The 24,945-nt window shown below is 35.3% G+C and overlaps 1 long non-coding RNA gene across 4 annotated transcripts in view; it reads right to left on the bottom strand.

Annotated features, from left to right (window-relative positions):
* LOC118973392 (uncharacterized) overlaps positions 1-24,945 on the bottom strand; it is a 379,284-nt gene that overhangs the window by 233,371 nt on the left and 120,968 nt on the right. For all 4 annotated transcript variants that reach the window (XR_012132162.1, XR_005062702.2, XR_012132164.1 and 1 more), the window contains exon 2: positions 7,852-8,006. This is a non-coding gene — a long non-coding RNA (uncharacterized lncRNA). The remainder of the gene's footprint in view (positions 1-7,851; positions 8,007-24,945) is intronic.

Raw genomic sequence — 24,945 nt, 5'->3', positions numbered from 1 at the left:
ATGCTAAGGCAATCTGGTACTCTCAAAATCTCAGTGGATGACAACACAGTTTGTATCCACATGCATTCCACATGTTGGTCACGAGTCAGTTCTAACTGTGCTCCATGTCACCTTCAATTTAGGGAGGGAAAAACTTCTTGAAATACAATAAGTGAGAAAACAATAAAGTATAACACTGATTGCTCTCATGTATTCACATACATTTTACACACCCACCCCCCATCCATCTTCCTCTCCCATCCATTTCCTAATGTAAACACCTACTTGCCCAGGCCTGGACACAAATATGCTCAGATGTTAGCGGCGGTTATTTTAATAACATATTTTTTAAAAATCAGGCTGTATTTTCCAAAAATTACTGTAGAGTCATTAGTAATAGAATAGGAAATGGATATTCTAATAGCAGAAAAAAGTTTTCCTTGAATGCTCTATAGTATCACTGTAGATTTTAATAAAGAAATAGTAAACCTTATTTATTAGAGAGTGCAGCTGACTAGCAAATATCAAACTAATCAAAACAATGAGACAAAAATGGCCAAGACAGATGCAAATGGCTCCACTTTTCCCAAAACTTCTGAGGCTGTTAATAAAAAAAAAATGATGACAGACTAGAAATTTAAGGACTCTACACCAAACATTTGGAGAATTAAATCTACGTTTATGACAAACACTTTTTAAGCATAAGTAAAAGGAGTAAATCATGGTAACCTCTCCTTACTCTTTATTGAAAGAAAAAAAAGGGAGCTGGACAATAAGAGGTCTATTCGTGACAAATTGTAGCTGCTTGGTACTCAGAGAAAACAACACAAACCCTGTAAAAGCATCCAGAGCTGTGCTCTCAGAGTGAGGCAGGACCGTGGAAACTGTATCAGGGACAATTGAGTCCCATGTTACAGACTCATGTTATGATCAAACAATTAAATTTAAGAGAAAAATCTTTTAGTTCACTTGACATTTTGCTGTTGGAAAAGTGCATAGCACTGGGTTTATTAAGAGCCTTATGCCTGAGCATCCAGCTCAGAGCTGGCACATATTAGACACTTGATAAATAGCTATGCTCAATTCTACTAGCTATGTCTTGGGGCTCTGAATTAAAAATGAAATCAATGTTTATACAAAAGTTCTTGTTTGTTTGTTTTTGTTCTTGAAATGGTTTTCAACCCTTCCCAAAGTACTATAATTATCATTTAATGACCTTTGCAGTTTTTAATAAAAAACTAAAAAGGTACTAGCAACTATTAACTAGGTTGCAGTAGATGGTGCTTTGTAGTATGTAAATTTCCTTTGGTATTGTCCCCATTCATTGTCCTTCATCCTGGCAATGTGTCAATAGATCCTGTTCCCTCCCACTCAGCAAATATTCCCTGTAGGTTAGCACCAATGTTCAAAAACTGTCTTCAATTTACACATAAATAATTTAAATATGAGTTGGTTAATTCATACAATTTTCTCTTAATTCAATCAGGGTAAATAGGATGAATATAACCTACTTTGTTCTTCTAAGTACATTTAAAATAATCTTTTTTATCACCCAAATGAATCAAATATAAAGGAGAGGCTGGTTGTCTCTTCAAGACACTGCTTACGGCATTTGTATATCAGTTAGATAACTATGAATATCTAGGGTCCAGTTTTTTGCTTTATAGTTTTAAAGACATGTCTCCCTTCTTCCATTTCAATGTATATTGGCCCTGAGAGAAGGATGGATTTTTAAACTAAAATGTCGCTTTACATATTTCCTATGAAACTAGATCTAGTAAGATAATACATACATGTCATTTACACAGAGTACTCACTTTCATGACTACATCTACTCAGGTACCATGTTAAAGATCAATAGACTTCCTGGTGAGCATGCATTTAAATAAAGGAAGCAGTCATATTTCTAATCCTATTACTTGTTTTCCAAAGTATGGCTGGATAAGTATTTGGATGGGCAGAGTCTGCTGCCCAAAACAATTGCTGGATAAGTATTTCTTATATACAGACATTGATGAGATAAAATGAAAATAATGAATATGTCACTAAAACCATGACATTGTTGACAAACTGATTAATGAATGTGTAAACTTGAAAGGCCCTGAAATCATGCAGCTTATAAGTAAAAGAAAATTGATAAAGCTTGTTACCAATTTGTTACCTGTCCTGAGAATTTAAATAACATTACCAATAATAAACCCCACAAATATTAACCATAAATCTCCCACTGGTAAAAAGTTGAGAGGAAGTTGGGTTGCTTGGCTACTCATTATAATGTTTATAGGACTTATAAAATTACTTTATAAAACTGTCCCTAGTACTAGTATCATTGATATATTCCAATGTACTAAGGAGACCATGCTTATACCAAATATGGTATTATCCATAATGAAACTCTAAATCAAGATTCTCACAAGACATATAACATGACTTTAAAATGTCTCTCTCTCTCTTTTTGTGTTAGTATATCTAAAGCTCCAAATAACACTTTAGCATTCCAAAAAGACCGGTTAGTCAACCAAAGCAAAAGCTGCAATGGAAGTTGCCAAGAACTTAAGAAATCTTTGTCTCATCAAGTGAGTGGACAAGCCAGGAAAGGCCAACAGGCCATTGGATATTAGCTGCACTCCCAAAAAGACAGCTCTGAGTGTGTTTACAGTTCCACCTAGCCCCACCCCGACCTCTCCCATCCACTTCAGTCCTGGTGAAAGGGACTTCATGCTTCCCGTGGAATTTGGACAACACAGTCAAGGAGTGTTTGCCCCTTGTTGACAAATGTAAACGATAATAATCTAACCAAAGAGATCTGAGTCAGTTGAGTAATAGGCTGGCTCAGTCAATGAAAGCTGTCCAAAGAAACATGATTCTTATCGGTCAGATAATAGAGAATGTAAGGTTGCAGAAATCTAGCCAGCTGGCTAGATCAGCTCAGGTCTCTGTTGCTACGGCAGCACATCCCAACCTCTCTGTCTGCCTAATCCTGCTTCCTTTACTTTTCTTTGGAGCATTTCTGGAATATTCTCCAACAAATTTATTATGTGTGAATTTTCATCAGAGTCTTTTGCCTGGGGATCCTACCTAAGACACCACTGAAGCACTCCATAGGAGTATGTTGGATTTACACACCTGCCAAGCTCAAAGGGCTTAGAGCTGCTTGCTCATCAGATACCAGCCAAGGAAGTTCAATTTTGCTTCTTGCCAGTTACTTTCTCCATCTTCCACTTTTATGAACTTAGAATTAGCAAACTGGGGTAATGTAGTTCAGGCAGCAAGAGAGAAAAAAATGATGATTCCCTCCTTTCCCTCTATAGGCAACCAACCTAAAGCAGACCAGAATTGGGAAAAGGAGAATTTTTTATTTTAAATGAACTTAGATGATTCAAACATTACACTGGGATAAATATATAAATTACTAAAGTGATGCTATTTGGAGGCCAAATTGGCCCAAATACTTTTCAGTATTTTAAGAGTGATGACACAGCCAAGTGTTCTGCCTTAGTTCTCATAACAGGGGCAGAAACAGACTCTCAGAGCAAGAAAAAGGACTACAGTGTTCTCTGTTGCATCAGTGTCCATCTTGTGCCAAGCAGTGATGCACACAGTTCCACTGGAAGTAGCCCGAACTGAAGTGCTGATGGAGTGTGTGCAAAGGACTCTAATCTTCCCAAGGACATTGATCTTTGTGCACTTCACTTTCTCCCAGTCCGGTATTGAAAATGGTAAGTTAAAATGTTTTTCAAAGTTCTTAATCAATGAAAGAAAACCTGCCACTTTTATAGCTGGAGAGAGAGAGGGAGAGGGAAAAGGAAAAGAAAAGCGAAAGGGAGAGAAATAGAGAAGACAAATAAATTTTAAGCCATACTGTGGAGATGAGGAACAGGCTTTGGAGGCAATGCTGTTGAGAATGAAACTTTTACTGTGAAACTTTTACTGTGAAAATCCTTCACAGAAAGCTCTTTGCTTCTGTGTAATATAATATTGTACAGGTTTGGAGAACTTTAACTGTCCTTGTAGTTTGCATGATTTATTTCTAGAACCTACTGAAAATGTATAAAATATTTATTGAGAACCCACAAGGCAAGGAACTGCTGTAGTGCTGTTGTTAGGCACCTCCAAATGTTTCATAGGGATTTGCTGACTGTAAAGGCAGGAACTTGACTTAGTCTCATACTTCTGAGACTTAGATTATAGTTCTCAAAGGCACATGGAATTAAAGTTAATCACTGATACTTGTAGAGCACTGTATGACTCTCTTATACACAAACTAATGCTCTTTTACTTACATTTTGGGTTTATAATTCTAGAATTAAATAATACTGATCAGTTCAGAGACTATTAGCCACATTATTGACTGTAGCTTCACAAATTTTGAGTTCTGAAAATGTGTAATTTTTCTCATTTCACCAATTCTATCTTCTTCCTGCCTCTGCTAAGATGGCACTTAGTTCCTATGAACATGGAAGTCTAGAGAATGAACAGCAATTTTCACAGTATTAGTACTATGATACTTGAATAAAAATAGAAAATGAAGTAATAAGATATTTTAAACTAAATGCTGAGAGTCATTTCAAACATCTCCATTATCCATGTACTTTATTCAGGAAAAATGTCTTTCTTTGTGAAGAAAAAAATCCTGTTTTTCTTCCAAGTAATTTCACTGCTATTTACTGATACATGAGAAGGAATTAAGAGAAAAATATGTGAAATCTTGATCATAGCAAATAGGTAAAAAACCTAAATTACTAGCATACTGTTTCAGGATCTCTTACTGTTAAATTTATGCATTCAAGATCCTGAAACCCTGTCAGAAGAGTCAATCTCCAATAGATTATTTGCTGATTTTGTTAACCATTGTATTCTAACCTCATTTCAGGTGTGAATAAATAGATCTGAGTAAGAGATCATCTATCTCCTAAACATAATTCTGCTTTCATACATTATGCTGGTTTTATAAAAAAAACGGTTGAAAAGTTAAAAGAAATACTACAGGTGTCGAATAAAAAGCACAGACCTATTTGCAATTCACAATTTGGCTCTGTTCCCAGTTTGTGTTACAAGTGACTTAGTGGAAAAACTTGTATTCATTCTCTAGATCTTTTCTGGAGAAGGAAAGGGGAATAAAGGCAATGTTTTTCCTCTGGAGAATTCTCACCATGCTCCACACTGACTCTCTAGGTCTATCAAATATACGTTTTTGACCTTTTAAGGCTGAGGCATTTCTGTGATTGCAAACAAACTTAGAGGATGAGTTTATTTACTGACTTCTTATCATGTAGTTGTTGATTATCATAGTAAGTGCACAATGTTCACTTGTGTCTGTGTATATAAAGGTTTGTACATTCAGAGTTTTAAATGATGGGCAACTGAAAACATGTTTAAGTAAAGTTAACAGAATTCACATTAATAAAATTGACATCTTAGCTCATAGGCCTGCAGAAACCAGGCTTCAATGAACAGTATATCCTTAGCACTGAGGAAGGAAATGAGAAACAAGAAAATCGCTCATTGAGTATGTTACCAGCTTTACCAAGATAAAGTATTTTGCACCTTTACAAATAGTAATCTTTATAGGTTTTTAAGGTTTTATAATACATTATCACAGTTTTCTCATACAACATTTACTTTTTGAAAAATTAAGGTTAATATACCAAATAATCCTACAGAAACAGTAATAGCTTCTACTTTAGAGATGGCTGACTTAAACTTCACAAAGAAATTCAAAATACCTTTGAGAAATTCTCCATTTTTTAAACAATTTGAAGTTTTAGAATTGCATTAAGTACATTAATAGGGAAGAAAAATATGAGAAAATGCAAAATTTAAGACTCTAACATGAATATTAATGCAACTGCACTGCTTCCAAAGAAAGCCTGATTATCAGATCTCAAAGAGTCAGTGTCAGTGTCAAGTAGCAGTAGCGATGCTACTAGTTCTGACCACATACATTTCAATTGCTTTGTATAATTTACAGATGTACCTGAAATATTTTTTAAGTGATGTCCAGAATTTTTTCCTGTTTTATTATTGTTTTCCACAATTTTGCAAATGTATTTGGGTTAAAAGGAAAGAAACAGAGTCCATCATTCTAGTTTTGAAGATGCTCTTGCAATATTATGATTTCATTTTTCCACAATGACATTAATTGTTCTATACTAACTCCATTCCAATTGTAAGTGTAAAATTGCACATATATTTAAAAGGACTTTGACAAGTATAACATGTCAAGACAATAAAATTCTTTCTGGGAGTATTAAAAATGTAGCTGTATCTGTTGTTTCAAGTGAATTTAAAATGTGTGAAATACCTCAGTGATTTTTTTCAAATAAATTAATGTTTTCAAATTATATTTATAAGGCACTCATTTTATGAATTTCATAAATATATCTACATATTTACATCTACTTATTTAAACATAGATATGGTATCACTTCATAATGGAGTTCTCATCTGGCTAGCTATCAATACTTAGGTGACCTATGGAAATAATTTCATATTTTCAGACATATTCTGTACCTGAAAAATGAATGGATTAGGCTAAACACTTATATGGTCCTTTCAGGAGTTAAGTCCTGGAGTGAGAAGATCCCTTCATTTAGTTGTGAGTCAGCCAATGAAAGGCAATCCTACTTAGGTATTCTATCTGTGTGATTTCAAGTGATCTGATTTGCCGAACCCTTTACTTGTCAAATGAATATGAAGAGATATTACAGATGCACATTACTAATGTTTCAGTCTTCCACTGACAGCTTTGGAATTATGTAGACATGTTTCTACATTTCTCAATTAATTTCCCTTATTCTTTTCTCATCTTAGGTAGCACACAAAGTTGAAATAAAGAAAAGTGTAAAAATAATTTTCTCCCTAGCAGCAGAATATTATAAAACTGATGATTTTTAAGAGTATGTCACATAACTCTAATCTAGTATTTCTTTGCTTCTTTTTCCTTTCTTCTCATCGATTCTCTCACCCTGGCAGGAGATCTTACAACTTTTTACTGGTTCTATAATCCTATCACATGTTTCATAAATTACTCTGTAAAACTACTTGTACAGTTGGTCCAAACTCTGTGTACATACAACTTCCTAGGTATTTCATGTTAGTACTAACAAATGAAGACCATCACAGAATTAAATGTAGGGCTCTAAACTAAAGATAAAACTATTCCAAACAAAACTGCATTCCTTAATCCAAATTCAAACTTTAAGTAAATTTGAAATTACTAATTTTCAATAGTTTTTATCCTGTGTTTCCTTTATCTCCTATTTCTCTACATGAGGATATTTCAATACCAACATTTTTTTTAAAATAGAAGAAATATAGAGCATCACACAGGGAATGTACTGATTGGTTGAGAACACTTAAGAGTTTTTGTAAGTAGGGTCCAAAGCAAGTAATATGGGCTGTTATACACAGTTAACCACAAATCTTCCCTAGTCAAAGTTCTTCATAAATGAAATTGTGAAAAGGAAGAGCATTACCTATCTAGCCATTAATGAAATATTTACTTATATTAAATTTTATTCTTTACTATGAAGAATATTTGTTCTCACTTCCAATATAAATCATGAAGACACTTGAGAAACTTTTTTTTGGAAATAAAGAATAAAATGTTACAAAAATAAGTTCAAGACAGAGGTATGTGAACATTAAAGTATATAAAGCATAGTACTGAATTATATTCAGCTATAACCTTTCTTTAAAAACAACAGCAAAGGGAACTCGACATGGATATACTATACTAAGCTATCATTACCAATTTTGAGTTTACTACACTGTTTTCATTAAAGTAGCATACTGTATTAATTTGCTAATGCTGCTCTAAGAAAATTCCACAGACTAGGTGATGTAAACAACAAAAATATATTTACTCACAGTTTTGGAGGCTGGAAGTTCAAGATCAAGGGGTCAGTGGGTGTGGTTTCTCCTCAGGCTGCTCCCTTTGGCTTGCAGATGGCTACCCTGCAGTACCCTCACTGGGCCTTTCCTCCATGTGTCCATGCCATACATCCTGGCCTCTCTTCCTCTTCCTGTAAGGATACCAAGCCAGAATTAGGGCTTCATCTCTGTGAAGTCATTTAACCTGAATTACCTCTTTGAAGGCCTTAGCTCCAAATATGGTCATATTGGGGTAAGGGTTTTAAGACAGGAATTTTGGGGGAACACACTTGAGACTAGAACACTAAAGTGTTCTTTAAAATTTCATGGAGTTTGAAGACTCTTATAGAAGAAGCCTATATGATGTGCTGAACACAAATGCTGTCAAAACAGAGTTAACTTCAGAAGAGTGTTTTGTTTTGTTATGCTGTTTTTTAAAAATTTTATTTAGGTATCATTAATCTACAATTACATGAGGGATATTATGTTTTACTAGGTTCCCCCCTTCAGCAAGTCCCCCTCACATACCCGTTCACAGTCACTGTCCATTAACATAGTAAGATGCTGTAAAATCACTACTTGTCTTCTCTGTGTTACACAGCCCTCCCCGTGTCCCCCCACACTATACATGCTAATCGTAATGCCCCTTTCTTTTTTCCTGCCCTTATCCCTCGCTTCCCACCCATCCTCCCCAGTCCCTTTCCCTTTGGTAACAGTTAGTCCATTCTTGGGTTCTGTGCTTCTGCCGCTGTTTTGTTCCTTCTGATTTCTTTTGTTCTTATACTCCACATATGAGTGAAATCATTAGGTACTTGTCTTTCTCCACCCGGCTTATTTCACTGAGCGTAATACCCTCTAGCTCCATCCATGTTGTTGTGAATGGTAGGATCTGTTTTTTTCTTATAGCTGAGTGATATTCCATTGTGTATATATACCACATCTTCTTTATCCATTCATCTACTGATGGACATTTAGGTTGCTTCCATATCTTGGCTATTGTAAATAGTGCAGCGATAAACATAGGGGTGCATCTGTCTTTTTCAAATTGGAGTGCTGCATTCTTGGGGTAAATTCCTAGAAGTGGAATTCCTGGGTGAAATGGTATTGCTATTTTGAACATTTAGAGGAACCTCCATACTGCTTTCCACAATGGTTGAACTAATTTACATTCCTACCAGCAGTGTAGCAGGGTTCCCCTTTCTCCACAACCTTGCCAACATTTGTTGTTGTTTGTCTTTTGGATGGTAGCCATCCTTACTGGTGTGAGATGATATCTCATTGTGGTTTTAATTTGCATTTCTCTGATGACAAGCGATGTGGAGCATCTTTTCATGTGCCTGTTGGCCATCTGGATTTCTTCTTTAGAGAACTGTCTATTCAGCTCCTCTGCCCATTTTTTAATTGGATTATTTGCTTTTTGTTTGTTGAGGCATGTGAGCTCTTTATATATTTTCGATGTCAATCCTTTATCGGATCTGTCATTTATGAGTATGTTCTCCCATACTGTAGGATACCTTTTCGTTCTATTGATGGTGTTCTTTGCTGTACAGGAGCTTTTTAGCTTGATATAGTCCCACTTGTTCATTTTTGCCTTTGTTTCCCTTGCCCAGGGAGATATGTTCATGAAAAAGTCACTCATGTTTATGTCCATGAGATTTTTGCCTGTGTTTTTTTATAAGAATTTTATGGTTTCAATACTTACATTCAGGTCTTTGATCCATTTGGAGTTTACTATTGTGTATGGGGTTAGACAGTGGTCCAGTTTCATTCTCTTACATGTAGCTGTCCAGTTTTGCCAGCACCATCTGTTGAAGAGACTGTCATTTCCCCATTATATGTCCATGGCTCCTTTATCATATATTAATTGGCCATATATGTTTGGGTTAATGTCTGGAGAGTCTCTATTCTGTTCCACTGGTCTGTGGGTCTGTTCTTGTGCCAGTACCAGATTGTCTTGATCACTGTGGCTTTGTAGTAGAGCTTGAAGTTGGGGAGCGAGATCCCCCCCCACTTTATTCTTCCTTCTCAGGACTGCTTTGGCTATTCGGGGTCTTTGATGGTTCCATATGAATTTTTGAACTATTTGTTCCAGTTCATTGAAGAATGCTGTTGGTAGTTTGATAGGGATTGCATTGAATCTGTATATTGCTTTGGGCATGATGGCCATTTTGATGATATTAATTCTTCCTAGCCAGAAGCATGGGATGAGTTTCCATTTGTTAGTTACCTCTTTAATTTCTCTTAAGAGTGTCTTGTTGTTTTCAGGGTATAGGTCTTTCACTTCTTTGGTTTGGTTTTTTTCTAGGTATTTTATTATTTTTGATGCTATTGTGAATGGAATTGTCTTCCTGATTTCTCTTTCTATTAGTTCATTGTTAGTGTAGAGGAAAGCTACAGATTTCTGTGTGTTAATTTTCTATCCTGCAACTTTGCTGCATTCCGATATTAGTTCTAGTAGTTTTGCAGTGGAGTCTTTAGGATTTTTTATGTACAGTATCATTTCATCTGCAAATAGTGACAGTTTGACTTCTTCTTTACCAATCTGGATTCCTTGTATTTCTTTGTTTTGTCTGATTGCTGTGGCTAGGACCAGGGTATACTGAATTTAAACACTGATAATGTATGAGAAAGTATCTTACTAGTATCATAGAAATATACACACACTATCAAACTTAATAAGTATAATTTATATATGGAATCTAGTCAAAGGAAATTGATTAATTCTTATCATCTTGCTTGGGAAATCAGTGGTCTCCTTTAACGGAACTTTCATTAATGCTTTTAAACTTAAAATATTTTATCTACATCCAAAATGCATAAAGAATTTACATGCCTCAACACCCAAAAAGAAAATAACCCTATTAAAAAATGGGGGGAGGATATGAACAGACACTTCTCCAAAGAAGAAATTCTGATGGCCAAAAGACACATGAAAAGAAGCTCCACATTACTAATCATGTGGTAAATGCAAATAAAAACCACAGTGAGATATCATCTCACACCAGTTAGGATGGCCAACAGAAAAAACAAGGAACAACAAATGCTGGTGAGGATGTGGGGAAAGGGGAACCCTTCTACACTGCTAGTAGAAATGTAAATTAGTTCAACCATTGTGGAAAGCAGTATGGAAGTTCCTCAAAAAACTCATAATAGAAATACCATTTTACCCAAGAATTCCACTCCTAGGAATTTACCCTAAGAATGCAGGAGCCCAGTTTGAAAAAGACGTATGCACTCCTATGTTTATCACAGCACTGTTTACTATTTACAATAGCCAAAAAATGGAAGCGACCTAAGTGTCCATCAGTAGATGAATGGATAAAGAACGTGTGGTACATACACACAAAGGAATATTGTTCAGCCATAAGAAGAAAACAAATCCTACCATTTGCAAAAACATAGACAGAGCTAGAGGGTATTATGCTCAGTGAAATAAGCAGGAGGAGAAAGACAAGCACCAAATGATTTCACTCATCTGTGGAACATAAAAACAAAGCAAAAACTGAAGAAACAAAACAGCAGCAGTCTCACAGACCCCAAGAATGGGCTAACAGTTACCAAAGGGAAGAGGACTTTGGAGGATGGGTGGGAAGGAATGGAGAAGGGGAATAAGGGGCATTATGATTAGCACACATAACTTATGGGGGTGGCACAGGGAATGTAGTATAGCACAGAGAAGACAAGTAGTGACTCTATAGCATCTTACTATGCTGATGAACAGTGACTGTGGGTTATGTGGTGGTGTCTTGATAATGTGGGAAATCTAGTAACCACAGTGTTGCTCATATGATTGTATATTAATGATACCAAAATAAAAAATTTTTTTCTTACCCAAACTCTTTTAAGAGGATAAATCAAAAGTGACATCAGCAGAATGGCAGAAGAAGAGGTAACTGACTTTCCCCTCCTCACTGAAAAGAGTGTTATACATGGGTCATTTCCCTCTTAGAAACATCCAGAAACTACTTGAGAGGCTCCGACAACCAGATGACTGATAAAATACCTATATTGAAATGGATAGGAAAAGCTGAGATGCAGGCATTCCACAAACCCCCACATGTAAGGCACAGCATCTTACAATTGAAAGGGAATTCCCCATAGAGTATATATATATATATATATATATATATATATATATATATATATATATATATATATATATGTATAGAGTAATAGTATTTCTGACCCATACTATTTAAATAATATGGGTAAAAACTGAAGAATAAAATAAAATGTTCACATGAGTATAATTTTATACTCAACAGTTGATTCCCTCTTCAAAAATTTTTTAAATCTAAAAGGAACATTTCTATAATTCAGTAAACTTTTGGGTCATGTTTGCCATTTCTATATGTATTTCTAACATTTTTTTCCCCAGATTTGAGATGCTTCCTTAATTCCATATTCAGTGAACCAGAGCATTTCACATTGCTAGTATCATCAGAGGATTCTTATGTTTTGATTTTTTTCTTATATAGCATATTATTAGCTTTATTCATACTGATGAGAGTCACTTTATGCGCTACTGTTGAAAAATGGACCATATTCATGAAATACTGCATACTGTTACTGCTATCAATTATGTACCTCATTTTCCATTAAAATAGATAACATTGTAAATACTTGAGGCTTATGATACAAATGAATCTATTTTGTGGGAATATTTATATTGCTTTTTATATCTCTTAAGTCATGAATTTTTAATTTTGTGTTCTGATGACATGGAGAGTTGTAAGTGAAAAGAAGAGACTGATTGTCTCAATATTCTAAGGGCATTAATACTCTATACATACTCAACTATCATACAACAGGTGTCCTTCTTTTTCAATATATTTCACCAATGACTAATATAAAGTGTCATCTACTAGTATGTATAGAGTAGGTAGTAAATGTGCATTATTGCATAAATTCTATATGCTCATCTGTAAAATAAACTTATTTTAAAGTATTTTCACAAGCATTTATGACTATGTAGAGTGGCATCTGTGTAAAAACAATTTGTACACTTGCAAATTCTAATTCAATGATGGGAAATCTGTGAATTGTTGTTCAGTTAGTTGAATTCAATCATCAGCCATTACATATGCCCCCCCCCCTTTTTCTGTTTCTCTTTTATTTCTGATGTATGCTCTCCCTTGAAGATCTACATTCTTTGTTTTTTATAATTTAGGTATTAAAGGTGTTTTTGTGTGTGTGTGTCTGTGTGGCAATAGAATATATATCTTTACCTCTTTCCTTTTTCTTATATCTTACTAAGCTCTTGCAATACTACCATGTTCTCAAAAGAATGAAAATCAAAAGTAATGCTAAGTGACACTAATGGATACTATAAAAGTTAGTGTTATTCAGTTAGTCTGTATCTATCAGGGTACAGTTAGGAGACAGAAACCATACCGGTAAACTGAACAGGAAAAATTTAATATAAAGAAATGCTAACTATGTAAAAATTGATTAACTACTAAAAGAGATAAGAAATGACTCTAACATATACAGAGTTAGCAACATTAGAAAGTGACTGACAACTATGGCTAAGGGAAAAGTAAAAGAAGAAATCTAGGGGAGGTCCTGAAAAGTTGATATTCAGACCAGTCTAAGAGAATATTGCTGCCACAAGAAGATACCACCTAGCACATATGGTGAAGAAAGATGTGCTAGAGTGTGCCCACAGTCATACTGAGAGGACTGTTGCCACTGTAATGATAAAGAAACAGTCTGGAGAGCATTAGCATTAGAATCACAAGGATTGCCACCATTATAGTGAATGCTTCCAAGACCACATGTATGTCAGTGACCTTGCTGTCACATAGAAAAACATAAAAACTGGAGGAACTCAAAGTCACTTCATCCTCCTCCAGGCATGCATTGTCCCTTGGCATTATTGGCAGAGTATAAGGTAAACCCAGCTGACAAAAGAGAAAGACCAACTTTGCAGAATCTGAGTTCCATTATCTCAAAATAGGACAAAGAGGCATGAATTTCGAACTGAAAAACAATAAATTTATAAATAGAATTGTCTACTTTTTTGGCTATTCAGCTAGCACATACACTTTTTACACACATTTGAGTTTTCATGTGCAACACAAATGTGTTCCCACCAAAAGCACAGATGTCCTTTTTAAGTGAAGGAATTTTCATTTATCCTGTCCTAAAAATGGAGAGACATAATAGAGTCTCATTGTACTCATTAGTGGGTATAGTAATTACACTTTCAATTTAGTCACAGTCCCATTGAATATTTTGATGATAAAATACAAAATTTTATTTAGTACTAAGTACCAAATTCTAGCAAACATAAAACCTAAAAGCAAAAACAGAGATAAAGAAAAGTCAATATATACAAATAAATATATGCATATAAAAAGCCATAACTAAGTCTTCAGTAAAGCAATTGGAGACATCTTTAAATTGAGACACTTGCTTCAAGTTAATGTTACTATATAATAAGTCTCTCAGTACATGGATTTGAGCCTGTTCCTGAACTTCTGGTATAAGAGCCCCTTGATTAAAAGCAATTCTGTGTGGAATACCATGGTATTTGATAAGGCACTCTCTTTTGGCATAAATAAGGTAGACAGGGTGTTGATAGAACTACTAATGGGCAAGGAAGGCAAATCTATATCCAGCATAATGGTCTATTCCAGTGAGAATGAATATTTACCTCCTCTATGGAGGAAAGAGTTCATATAATCAGCCTACCACTAAATGTTTGGCATTTCCCCCAGAAGAGTACCATATTGAAAGCTCAGTCATAAACACTTCTGTTGGAAAATTGGGCACTCAACTGTAGTGATAGCCAGATGAACTCTGGAAGGGGAAGTCTGTGTTCCTGAGTCTATATATTAAACTTCCCTCCTGCCAAAATGGCCACTTTATTCTTCGGGTATTGAATAAATACTAGAGGCCTTTGGGAAAGAGGCAGGCTGACATCCACAAAATATATCATTTTTTCACCTGATTATTGAGAACTTCGTCTGCAAGTGATGCCATTTGATAATCTTTCAAATGGATTATGAATATCTTCACACATTGTCCATTTTGAAAGATCCAACTACTTAGTGACTTCGTAGCATCATTCTTCCAATCCTATTATTCCCAATTGAGTTCCCAGCCAATCCACTCCATATTACAAATAAATCAATGTACACCCATACTTTTGATCATCTCCTCATCCAGACAAAAGGGAAAATCAAAATATTGCACAAGTTTCTGCCATTGAGCAGAATTCCCCCCATTACAGTATTTAAGTACAGTACCTCATTGGATTGTAATACTGCAGATGTCATTTTGGAACAGTGCCAGTATATCATGCAAACTCATCTGTAAATAAGAATATTTTTTCTTTCCTAATAAGCTGCATTTAACAAATTATCCGTGATATCTTGGATTTCCACTGAGGGAGTAAGCATTGCAGAAGTTGTCAGTGTCAAAGGAGTATTGAACGCTTCTGGACTTGCATGACATACAGTATTGTATACAATTTCCCCTTGATGATGAATCATTGCGGTGTATGCCACCTATCACAGATTTGCTTGTTTGTGATAAGTATTCCAGGTTGAATGGTCATCTGATATTCATGACTAGCTATTAATTCTCTTCCAAGGCCCAGGAGCAAGCCAGAAACTTTTTAAACAAAAGAATAATTATTTAGCTATTAAGAAGACATGACCTTGCTGTAAAATCCTAGAGGTCTGAAATGATTCTCTTATTGGTGCTTGAAAGTGGCTCCAAACAAAATCCAAATGCCCCTGAACACTCTGAATATCATTAGATATGCTGGACCATAGGAACCAAGTAGAAATGCAGCTTGTAGTGTACATTTCTAGTAGAGTTTTTCTTTTTCTCTGGTACCTCTCAATGTTGGCAGCCTATTGGGCAACTTGATGGACAGATGGAAGTAGTATAGTCAACTGTGTTATGTGTTGCTGCCCAAAAAAACAAAATAAAAAAACAAAATAAACTACCAGGTACTATCCCTCATTTTCTCTGGTAGTAGTGTAAGGTACAATAACTTTCATTTTACCATGGACGGGTTATCTTGATACACTCCAGACTGTTTGGTCTCTAGACATTTTACTGTGGCAGCAGGCTCCTGGCATTTTGAGGGATATAACTCTAAATACAAATATAAATGCAGATTACTTAACTCTGTTCACTGGGTAGAGCTTAGACACAATGCCACCCCAGTACCGTCTGGTATACGGATCTTTCCCCCAAAAGATTGAGAGCTCCTTGGAGAAATTTTAGATTCTGACTGGGACTAGGAAAGAAAAAAGTGGGGTTGTAAAGTCTTGTGGCTGATAAAAAGAAAATGCTCAAGTGCAAATGATGTCACTTCAAAAAGTTACAGGGGCAAAGTCTTCCAATGGTCAAGTTCGTGACAATTTGGATATTAAAAAAAAGATTGTAAATGATTATAACATGTTCAATTAAAAATACCTATATTTCCATATGGACATTCAAAAAGAAAAAGAGGAGGGAATGAAATGAAAGCATCAGAGAATAACTACTTTATAAAAATTAGTATTGTAATTTAGGAAGGGACGAGTTAAAGCAGCTGGCTAGTGATCCATTTTTCTCCTGAATATCCAAATATTGGAGCAGGAAAGACTGGAGTGAGAGAGGGTACTCCCTGGGAGAAAAGACAGGAGATTTGATCTAATCTCCTAATAAACATGATAATAAACTTTCTGATAAATAGAGTAATGCTTTTTGCTAGGAGAAGAGCCCTTTTCTATGGAATGCTCTCATCAAAGTGTCCCTATAGGATTGCTCATGGTAAACAAAACTAGAATCTGTGGTACCATGAAACATGACTTCCTAGAAAATGTCACATAAGATCTATAACCATTAATATAAAATGATATTTTAAGACCTAAACTCTCTTACCGTGTGAGGAGGCTCTCTAATCCTATGCCTAGGATTCCAAGACTTCTCTAATCCTAGGCCAGAGGCATATGCCCATTTGAGAAGGAATAGCCTGGGATGTTGGTAAACCTCTTTCTGCTTCATCTGTGCCTCTTAAATGATAGTATCCTTGAAATTATTAGTTAAGTTTGAGACTGGTTAACATCTCATTTTCATGTAGGAATATGATATGATCTTCTGTATTACTTCCTAGATGATTCTGGCCTTATTCATGAATGGGAACCACATTATCGAGTGAAAAGTTGTTTGGGAACAGTGAACTCACATGGATTCAAAATATCACCTCACAGATTTCTACTTATAATGTGGAAAATGTACCTTTAAAAAGGTGAGATCTGTTGGGCAACCTGTTACTGTGTGCCTTCTAGTGTACAATAAAAAATCCACTAAGTACGTTTGCAAAGATGTTAAGTTGAATATATTCAAGCTTCTAGACTGAGCTTCCAGTTTATATATCCTCTTAAAGGACACCGTGAAGAAACAACCTGACAGATCCAAAATCTGGGACATTCTATAGGAAAACTGCCTTAGAATTTTAAAATAGTCAATGTTATAAACAACATTGTTTTCAATTTAAAAAGACTAAAAAGAGCCAAAAATGTGAGCATAAGGTATATAAAGAAGAATGTTTATAAACATGAGTAATATATGCAGTTGACCCTGTTCATATTTATATTCTCTAGAACCTTCCCATGAATATGTGAGGAATTCCATAAATACTTACAGAACTGATATGTTTATAAGTAAAATAGGTATATTCTTAACCATTCTGTGGCCTTAAGTAGAGGGCAAGAGGAAAGATACAATTATTGATTAGTATTTGGTCTGTTGAAACCACATCAATATAATATTTTTCAAAAGGCAACCCAACTGCCATTAGCTAATAACACCTGCTTTCTAGGAATTGATAAAGGACATTGGTTTATAACTGTTAATGTTAAAAGTCTAATGGTACATTGATAAAATGACTTTTCCTTTTTAAAATATAATTTATTAAACAACTTTTATCACTTTAGTGTAAAAATCCATAAAACTTTTAAGCAAACATTCTATAAATAGAAGTTATACTATACTACTGCAAAAGAATTAGCACAATTATTTACATACAATGCTGAAAAATTTGGCCCTTAACTGAAAATCCTTGCTTAAAAATAAATTACAAATAATGAAATTTCGGAGCATTAGTATCCTGTACTTTGCATATAACTCAATCATTATGTAACAGCTAGTGGAGAACACTAGACTCCCTGGTAATATTTACATAACTTTTAATGAGCTTCCATAAGATTGTTGTAAAACCACCTGAACATTGCCAAGAATAAAGTTAAATGCCGTATTCCAAATTGATTCCATGGACTGCTGCATTAATCTTTTTGTGTATTTTAAAACTAGATTCAGTTTTTCGAAATCATTTTCCTCTGTTGACTACATCATGAGCAATCTCTATCCTTATATGACACCAATTTAATGTAGAAAGTCACTAAAGCTTATCTTTAACAAACTTGGGATGCCTTATAAAAGAAAGAAAGAAAAAAGTTAAAACTGATGACTCATTGAATAAATTATCTTTTCATCTTCTGACACTAATTTTGACAATGAGAATAGGTTGTGAACACACATATATTTAGGATGTTGCTTAAGCATAAGAAAGATTTTTTAATAATTCATTGAGCAATGTTTGTTTCAGTTTTGTGGTGTCCTTAGCCTCATAAAACTTATTATCGTCTGTTAGTCCATATTTGCTCTCTTGGAGAGTCTAGGGAAGGACAAAACCACCATTGCTAGAAAAATGACTTTATGTAGCAGGCTTTCCAGATCCAAGTGCTATCCTCTGCCTCAAGGGATAAGTAGAGCAACAAAATTCTTGTGCTTAAATGATTCTAAACATGTGTTTAGCATTATAGCATATTTTAATCCTTAATGGTTTCCCATGGGAGACGGGAGGATGCTTAGTCTTCTGAAACTCCTTTGACCTGCACTAATGAATGAGTTTTCTTGGTGTTCATGCTACATTGAACATATTTTTACAAGATTTTTATAAAAATCCAGTATCAACTAGTTTTGTAAGCTCCTTTATTTTAGACACAAAGAGATCAACTCAAATATATTTTGTTGAGATACATATGAACTCTAAGAAACATGCACAAAGTTATTGCTTGTGCACTTCCCTTACTAATTCATGAATTAAGCATGAAATGATTAGGTTCCTAGTCTATACCAGTAACTCTTGGTCACCTTGCCTGTATAATCGATTCTAAGGGCAAGAGTTCGTTTTGTCAAATATTTTGCATAAAATTTTAAGGAAACATATAATGAGATATTGTATAATTATATTGGTACTTTATCTGAATTTTGTTTTATAAAGTAAATAAATCATTTTCCTCATAGAAGTTCACAGAGATGCGTAATTTTTTTTTAGACTTTAGTTTTCCTGCTAGAGGCAGAGATGTTTCTGGAGGAAGGTGCTAAATCAAGCTGTTAGCTCTGCCCATTATTTTATGCACTTCAGGTTGCAACTGGAAACACCTATATAGAAATTTATATGGTAGCATTTAAATAGCTTCATACTTGATATGTTTCTTGAAGTGTTATGAACGAAGTGTTCATAAACAGTTTGTATTTAATCATCATACAGAAGAATATTGAAGATACCTAAAGGGTGACACAGGGCTGAAACCTCTTTTCAGTACTTGTACTGAAAGTTTTGGTAATGACAAAAATGTTCCACTAAACACATGGCTATTTATGACCTAATTTTTCTAAAAGTTGTATTGATCAAAAGTATTTTGGCATCTGAAACTGAACAACAAAATAATGTCCAAGTTCTTACATGTGACTGAATGATCTACTAGTGTAGTAAATGTAAAGCAAGACAAAGGACCTCTAGGAAAGCACATAAAATACTGCATTACAGAATATTAACTCCACTGAAGATAGCCGGTAGCATATGAGCCGTATTAAATGAGACAGTTTGAAGCTACAAACGGCAAAACATTAATTCATTTCCTACTAAAGTTTCCCTGAGGGAGAGCCCCAGGGTCTATTGGGGATTTATTTTTAAATAACATTATTTCCTCACTGACGTTTTGCTTGGTCCAAATTACAAAGGAAGGAGAATGCTTGGAAAAGAGTATTTTTAAGGAAATAGACATCTTTGCAGTCTTGTGAATGCAACCTTCCAAACTCATACCATGATTTTTAACTGGTCTATGAACTAATAAAATTGTAAGTTACAGTGTGTAAGCAACTACTGAGTATATATGTATTTCTGCAATGCATGATTGAGAGTTTCTGAGTTTATACCAGCACTTGATTAATTCTGCAAATCCATCGTAAGTGTAGAAGTGAGTAGGACAAATAAAACCACTGTTAAGTCAGTAATATAAGTAAAGCCATTGTACAGTGTACAAGAGTAATTTATGTCACCCAAACATTTTAAAAACATCATGGCTTACTGAATTTATGAACTCAAGGCATTTATTTTGATAGGAAAGAACATCCTCATGGGGGCCTAAAGGGACATATTTTATCATTGTGTGTAAATGGAAATATGGATGGTCTGTATTATAATTTGCTGTATAGGCAGTTTCAAATGTTTTGAAATTTGAACTCAAATCCCATCCCTATTTCCAAATGCAGCCTTCTTTGTTGCTGAAATAAATAATAAGCCCTCTGAAAATATAGTACAATGAGAACTGTTTGGAAAATGTATGTCTTGGTACCTGAATTTCACTAATATCCATAGTTCAGGTCCTACTCTCAGTTCTCATTTCCATATGGTCTTTGTAAGGTCTGAAAAGCCTGAATGTAACATGTTAAATCATCATTTTTTTAAAAACATCATCCTGAATATCAATATTTGTAAATTGTCAGTCAAATTGTTAACCTCATATTAGTCAGAATTTAAACTAGACTTACAGACACTAAGCTATAATACTGACAGGTTTAACACTGTTAATTGTGTTTTAAATATGCCTTTATAAATAAAAAAATATATAGAGAATGATACTTTTACTTTGATATTTTAAGAAACTTAAAATAAGACTTCTAGCTCTTCCATAGTGTTAAATTTCCAGTATTCAGAATTTATCATGATTTAATCCAGACTGCAAAAGTTTTCCTTTGAATTATTCATGTAGTGATAACTAAGCAAAACACAGAGAAATAGTATGAATGTTTAGTGCATAAGAGACAATGTATTACTGTGAAAATTTTCCATACTTTGTTGCATACAATATCTATTATCTATATGAGAACCAAACAAATTTCAAATGTGTACATTTAGCATTTGCAACATATTCAAGTAAGACCATCAACAACAACAAATGAAACCAACAAAACAAAAAAGCTATGGTATGGGAGGATATATTTGCAAATGATATATTCGATAAGAGGCTAATACCCAAAATATATAAAGAAATCATACAACTCAACACCAAAAATACCTAAATAATCCAACTAAGAAACAGAGGACCTGAACAAACATTTTTCTAAAGAAGAACTACAGATAACAAAGACACATGAAAAGATGCTCCACATCACTAATCATCAGGGAAATGCAAATCAAAAACGCAATGACCCTAGGAGATGAGATTCAAGATGGCAGCATGACAGGTGAGACAGAAAATTCCTCCCAAAACCATGAATAGTATGAAAATATAGTTAATTGCTACAACTAACCCTAAAACAGCAACAAGAAAGAAGACAGAACCAGACTGCATGCAGACCTCAGGAAGACAGGGTAATGTACAAAAGCCCTTATTAGGTGGGACCCAAGCCCCTCCCCCACACCAGCTTACCTGCAGGAGGAAGAGAAACAGAGCGGGGGAGGGGGTGGAAGCCTAGAACTGCTGAACACCCAGCCCTGGAGGTCGGCTTTGGGAGCGGAAACCTACACTGTGTGGTTCTCTGGACATTGTGGAGCTCAGACAGGTGGAGTGCTTGAGAGATTGATTGCGGCAATTTGTGGAAGAGGGGATCCACACATGGCCGCTATGGGACAAAGGAAAGGCAGGCGGTTTGAGAGGCTTCATAGCAGCAAGAGGGCTGCTGAAGAGCGGGGTTTGCACAGAGCTTGCTGCGCGGGGGACGGGAGAGCTGGACAAGTTTGTTATGGGCGTACTCTGCCCAGCTGGTTGGGAAATTTGAGGAGCTTCAGGCGCCCCAACATCCTGGCTGCCTACTCAGCTCCGAGGCCCCCCACTGTGACACACAGCCTACTGGGCCTTCCTCCTAGACTGCAGGCACTGGTTCGAGAACAGTCAATCACTGCATGGCATCAAGCCAACCATAAGGAGGCTCAGCCAACAACAGCTATACACACAAAGCACAGAGGTTTACACCTGTGTGTTTGGCCCACTGGCTCTAACACTTGAGGCAGGCACTGCAGATGGGAATCAGGATACAGATCTTTCCTCCCAACAGGCAATAGCTCCACTCTCCCTCTCTCTAGGGGCTGAGCAGCTCCAGAGACTGGAGCTTCTGGGCACTAGTGGGCACCACAAAGAAACATGGAACGTCAAAAGAACATGGTTCAGACCGAAATCTCACAAATCCCAGAAAAAGAGCCTAATGAAACTGAACTCACCAATCTGCCTGAAACAGAGTTCAAAATAAAAACCATGAACATGCTTGTGGAGGAACAGAAAAATATTCAAGAAATCAAGAACGAATTTAAGACAGAGATTCAATCATTAAGAAATTACGTATCTGAAATGAAAGATAAAATGGAGGGATTTAAAAGCAGTTTAGATGTAGTAGAAGAGACAATAAATGGAATAGAATTAGAGAAGAGGAATACAAAGAAGCTGAGGCACAAAGAGAAAAAAGAAGCTCTAAGAAGGAAAGAATATAGAGAGAATTGTGTGATGAAACCAAACGGAACAATATTCATATTATAGGGGTACCAGAAAAAGAGAGAGAGAAAGACATAGAAAGTGTCATTGAGGAGGTAATTACTAAAAACTTCCCCAATCTGGGGAAGGAGATAGTATGTCAAGCCATGGGATCTCCCAACACAAGGGACCCAAGGAAGACAACATCAAGACATATAATAATTAAAATGGCAAAGATCAAGGACAAAGACAGACTTTTAAAAGCAGCTAGAGAGAGAAAAAAGATCACATAGAAAGGAAAACGCATCAGGCTATTATCAGACTTCTAAACAGAAACCTTACAGGCCAGAAGGGAGTGGCATCATATATTTAATGCAATGAAGCAGAAGGGCCTCAAACCAAGAGTACTATACCTAGCAAGATTATCATCTAAATTTGAAGGAGAGATTAAACAATTTTCAGATAAGAAAAAGTTGAGAGAATTTACCTCCCACAAACCACTTCCACAGTGCATTTTGGAGGGACTCCTACAGATGGAAGTATTCCTAAGGCTAAATACATGTCACCAAGGGATAGACAAAGACCACAGAATATGATTCATAACATACAAAGAATGGAGGAGGAAGAAAAAGGAGGGAAAATAAAGAAGAACTTTTAGGTCGTGTTTGTAATAGCACATTAAGTGACTTAAATTAGACTGTTAGATAGTAAGGGAATTACCCTTGAACCTTTGGTGACCATGAATCGAAAGCCTGCAATGGCAATAAGTGCATACCTATCGATAACCACCCAAAGTGTAAATGGTTGGAATGCACCAATCAAAAGACATAAAGTCACTGAATAGATTAAAAAACAAGACCCGTCTATATGCTACCTACAAGAGACTCACTTCCAACCCAAAGACATACAGAGACTGAAAGTAAAGGTATAGAAAAAGATATTTCATACAACTAACAGGAGAAAAAAGCAGGAGATGCAGTACTTGTATCAGACAAAATAGACTTCAAAACAGAAAAAGTCACAAGAGACAAAGAAGGACATTACATAATGATAAAGGGGTCAGTCCAACAAGAGGATATAACTATTATAAATATCTATGCACCCAATACAGGATCACCTACATATGAGAAACAACTTCTAACAGAATTTAAGGGGGAAATTGAATGCAGTGCATACATTTTAGGAGACTTCAACACAACACTCACTCAAAAGGACAGATAAACCACACAGAAAATAAGTAAAGAGACAGAGGCACTGAACAATGTATTACAACAGATGGGCCTAACGGACATCTACAGAATACTCCATCCCAAAGCAACAGGATACACATTCTTCTCAAGTGCACGTGGAACATTTTCAAGAATAGATCATATACAAGGCCACAAAAAGAGCCTCAGTAAATTCAAAAAAGACTGAAATTGTACCAATCATCTTCTCAGATCACAAAAGTATGAAACTAGAAATAAATTACACAAAGAAAATGTAAAAGACCACAAACACATGGAGGCTTAATAACATGCTCCTAAATAATAAATGGATCAATGACCAAATAAAAACAGAGATCAAGCAATATATACAGACAAATGATAGCAAAATTCAACAACAGAAATCTGTCAAATGCAGTGAAGGTTCTGCTATGAGGGAGGTATACTGCAATACCAACCTACCACAGGAAAGAAGAACAATCTCAATGAACAGTCTAAACTCACAATTGATAAAACGAGAAAAGGAAGAACAAATGAGGCCCAAAGTTAGTAGAAGGGGGGACATAATAAAGATTAAAGCAGAAATAAATAAAATTGACAAGAATAAAACAATAGAATCAATGAAAGCAGAAGCTGCTTCTTTGAGAAAATAAACAAAATAGATAAACTCCTAGACAAACTAATCAAGAAAAAAAGAGAGTCTATACACATAACAGAATCAGAAATGAGAAAGGAAAAATCACCACAGACACCATAGAAATACAAAGAATTATGAGAAAACACAATGAAAAATTATATAGTAACAAACTGGATAGCCTAGAAGAAATGGACAACTTTCTAGAAAAATACAAGCTCCCAAAGCTGACCCAGGAAGAAACAGAAAATCTGAATAGACCAATTAGCAGCAAAGAAATTGAATTGGTAATTAAATAACTACCTAAGAACAAAACCCATGGATCAGATATTTTCACTGCTGAATTTTATCAAACATTTAGTGAAGACTTAACACCCATCCTCCTTAAAGTTTTCCAAAAAGTAGAAGAGAGGTATTACTCCCAAACTCGTTCTACGAGGCCAACATCAATCTAATACCAAAAGCAGGCAAACACACCAAAAAAAAAAAAAAA

The sequence above is a fragment of the Manis javanica genome, chromosome 6, assembly GCF_040802235.1.
Source record: "Manis javanica isolate MJ-LG chromosome 6, MJ_LKY, whole genome shotgun sequence".
NCBI lineage: Eukaryota > Metazoa > Chordata > Mammalia > Pholidota > Manidae > Manis > Manis javanica.
Note: the sequence above shows the minus strand (reverse complement) of the source record. Positions and strands in the feature narration are given on the sequence as shown.